Source organism: Apteryx rowi, unplaced genomic scaffold (assembly GCF_003343035.1).
Source record: "Apteryx rowi isolate R43461 unplaced genomic scaffold, aptRow1 scaffold_117, whole genome shotgun sequence".
NCBI classification, from domain to species: domain Eukaryota; kingdom Metazoa; phylum Chordata; class Aves; order Apterygiformes; family Apterygidae; genus Apteryx; species Apteryx rowi.
The window spans coordinates 141,404-145,337 of NW_020447386.1; the positions used below are offsets into that span (position 1 = coordinate 141,404).

General features: G+C 44.7%; 1 protein-coding gene across 3 annotated transcripts in view; it reads right to left on the reverse strand.

Moving 5' to 3' along the window:
• Positions 1-159, reverse strand: part of PRKD3 (protein kinase D3) — a 54,983-nt gene extending 54,824 nt beyond the window's left edge. For all 3 annotated transcript variants that reach the window (XM_026082392.1, XM_026082401.1, XM_026082373.1), the window contains exon 1: positions 55-159. The gene's annotated coding sequence lies outside the window, so the exon portion shown is untranslated. The remainder of the gene's footprint in view (positions 1-54) is intronic.
• Positions 160-3,934: the final 3,775 nt, after the last annotated feature.

Consider the following 3,934-nt stretch of genomic DNA (forward strand, 5'->3'; position numbering starts at 1 on the left):
CCCAACGGCGCCCCAACGGCCGCGCCGCGCGCCCCCGGCCCCCGTCGCGCTCACCTGCGGCCCCGCCAGACGCCGGCTGCCCCCAGGCCGGAGCCGCCTCGCGCACATCTCACCCGCCGCGCAGCCCCGCTGCTCCCCGCACACACCAGAGCCGCCCGGGACGGGTTGCGGCGCGAGGTCTGCCGGGAGCTGTAGTCCCGCGCCCTCACTGCGGCCCCGGGCGCCGCGCCACGGCGAACCACAAGCCCCGGCGTGCGCCGCGACAGCGGGGAGCAGCGAGGGAGGCGGCGCATGCGCAGGCCGCTCCCAAAAGAGTTTCCGTTAGTTTTCTTGCCTGTGGCGGTTGGTGCCCTGAACCGCTAACGGGGCGGMGGGGCGCGGCGGGGCGGCGCCTCCAGCGGTTGCTCGCGCTCCATTTTGCAGCTGGCGCGCCGCCGCCCTGCTCGCACTTCGCCAGCCTTCTCGGGCTCCAGTGGTGTCAAAACTTGGGTGCCCGCGAGCTCGCACCCGCTTGCTGTTGTGCCAGCGCCGGCCTCGAGCTTCGACAGCTCTTCGGCCCTCCCGCCGCACCTCAGGGAGCGCCATCGGCCCGGCCGGCCGCCACCCCCTCCCGCCACCTGCGCCGCTTTCAGTTCACCTTTCCGGGGCGTGGGCGGCGCGGCGCAGCCCTGAGCAGCGGAGCTCCCCCCGGGGCCTCGGACAGGGCCCTTCGTCTCAGCACAGGAAATACTTGACCTGGTGTGTCACAGGATCCACTGGCTTTTTTCATGGCCACGCTGATGTGGTAGCTCAGAAGGGCTTTTTGCGACCAGCAGACGTGGAGTTCCCCCTCCTCCTTTCGGTGGTCCTCACTGACGAGCTTCTAGCTTACGGCAGAAGTTCTGGCCTTTTTGATGTGGTTGTCCCTTTGCTTGGTATTATTACATTTTAATCCACTGTTCTAATGCTCTGATTCACCCAAATCCTGTCATCCTGGTCTGCATTAATGATGCCACTTTTGCATCACCAGCAGATCTCTGCACACAAGATACTGAGCAAATGTATATTTAGCAAAAATACTAAACAGAACTGGTCACAAGGCAAAACTGCATAAGTATCCTCCCTCCAGCCCAGAAGTTCCCTGTTAAAGACAACTCCTAATCTTCCTTCTTGAATTTGGATTTGATATCTGTKCATGATTCTTAAAACAATATCCACTATCGTAGGGAGTTACTGAAGTCTGGTATATATTTAAATTATATACCAGACTGAAAACACTAGGAAAAGGGAAACGGTCAAGAAAAATACAAATTCTAAGTCTGTGCACAGCGAGTTGAAGATGGAGAAGCTGATTAGTGCTTTGTCATTTATAGTGCTGTTTGTAACGTACACTTTCCATTTCCTTCATCTTGTACTCTTGAGGCCCAACGTAAAACCCACTGAAGCTAAGTGGAGTCTTTCCGCTGACTTCATCCTATTTTGCATCAAATATTATATAGTGCAGCTGATACAGAGTGTAACAAAGTCCATGTTCTGCCTGTAGCCAGCTTATTTGATAAATAATTAGCTTGAAGCTTCTTGTTGAAATCTGGAATTACTTTAAACTAAAACTGCAGAAATTAATGGTTGATTCTGCTTTTAACTGGTTTTGAACGCTAAAAACACCCTGGGACTTTTTAATGAAGGCTATTCCATGAATAGAGGATCTTCTTGCCAAAGTTCTGCACAAGATAACTGAGCAATCTTCGTTTCCTTTTTCCTTTAAAGTGAGACACCCACATACCAACACTATAAACATAGAGCTTGCCTCCATAAACATGATTTCTGATGTTTAATGCAGCAAGGAGGCATACTGTAGAGTTTTAAATGCAGCAAGCTTTTCGCATTCTTAATAACAGACCTAAAAATAGCTGTTTACGGACAATAACAGATGGATATTAGGTATTACCACAGTCATTGGGCAACAATTATGCTTCTTTGTAAAGAAGCTCAGCTTTATATCATCCAGTAGGATTGATGCCATTTAATTTGCTGCCCTAAACCATAATAGCTGCTTTTTCATAAATTAGAACAGAAGATGGATTAGTTAAAATCAATTTATTATAGAACAGAGAAAAGCATCAGACAAAACAAAGCAACTGCCGTAAGTATTTATGTGGTGGCACTTTCCACTGAATGAATGCTGCTGAAGCACCCAAAATGTTCTGTTTGTAAAGATTTATCTGAAACATCTGAAAGCAGCTTTGCATTTCAGCATCTCTCTCTCTATATATAGAAGCATATACATCTGTATATATATGCACAGCTGAGTTTGAGTGACTATATAGCACAGCATTATTACAGCATTAGATATTAGGGTACCAGTACAGCATCACTACTGGAGCATTATTTGCACCAACTGACAGTGTAAGCATTCTATTTTGTAATTTTAGTGACTATCATAATTTGTAATTTCCTGTGGATTTTATCTAAATTCTTCATCTTTTTCAGAACCTACATCATTCTTTCAGATGGCTGGTTGTTTTCACACCTCAGAACTTTCCCTACCATAGCCAGCTGCACTTTATAAATTGCTATCTCTTATAGCTACAAATACCAGGAAATAGTGGTAACTTTCATTGTATTTATTTGCTCTTCTAAAAAGTCGCTTTTCGTTCTATATAGACCATTATGCCTATATAGACAAACTGCATTTGGAGCAGCTGTTTAATCTAAAAATACATCAAGTTTTTTCCGGTTTGAAATTAGTGCCTATAGCATATTTTGTAGTTGTAAATGGAAACTTTATGCATTCAGTTCCATTCAACAATCTGACGTTTGCAATATTTTCATATTATCTAACTGGGTTACAAAGAAGGCAGTGTCCTAGGAGATAGGACTAGTGCATTTGTTTGAGAAATTCAATAAGCACTTACTGCCGTGATTATTGTTCACTGCCTTTGACACCGATCTTGCATAGGCAACACCCCCATTCAGGATTTGCAAGATTTGCAAGAAATGCTGAAAGAGGAACTAATATCTAAATGGACAAAATGTTAAAATTAATTTCTTTCCCCATCGTTTTTTGCAGTTCACAGTCTTTTTTTTTTCCCCTGTTATAATTACAATAGAACTGAAAAAGAATTAGGGGTTCAGGTTTGGTTTGAATAAAATCCTGAAATGTGGATGTGTCTCTGAATTACCTCATCATCTTGGTTTGAGCCCTTAGCTGAACTTTGTTCTAAAATCTACCTCCAACAAAACAGTGAAAATCAAATTTTCACCAGTATAAACCTACCGAGAACAAAATACGTATTTATATTATACATTTTATATATGTGGTCTTTTGGAAATTGCTTATCCACCACAAGTTTAAAGAATGATCCCACAAAACCTTAAATCTATCAGGTAAGCAGCCCCATTCAAATTATATAATCCTACTGTAGCAACTATGAAATAAATGTAAAGTTATTTCCCTAAATACGTGTTTTAGGGCTCACTTCCACTTTTCATTTAGTAAAGCTTAGTCTGCAAATACATCGGCCTATGGAAACAGAATCTCTTAAATCTGAACTGCCAAACACAGTACTGTCACAGCCTCAGGAAGGGTCTGTTCCAAATCCACAGAAATCAACAGCAGACGGGCTCACTTAGATGAACACTAGCGCAAGTCCACAGAGCACCCGTGTGCACTGAGCACCTCCAGGCCCATGTGCTTTTTTATAAATGCCTGCCCTGCCACCCTTCTTCCACTCTGGGTTTGGACAGTAATCTACTGATTTCAGAATACTCAGCAGCCCGGGCTGCCAAACACTGGAAATCCCAGAAAATATGTTCTACATTGGAGCTATAACCTTACCACCATTGATTAGTCGGCCATAGCTCAGCATCAAATTTGCATTGTATTAGGCAGAATCAAAACACAACAGAACACACTCACTCTCCTCTCCCTACCATGGGCCTGTTAGTTGAAACT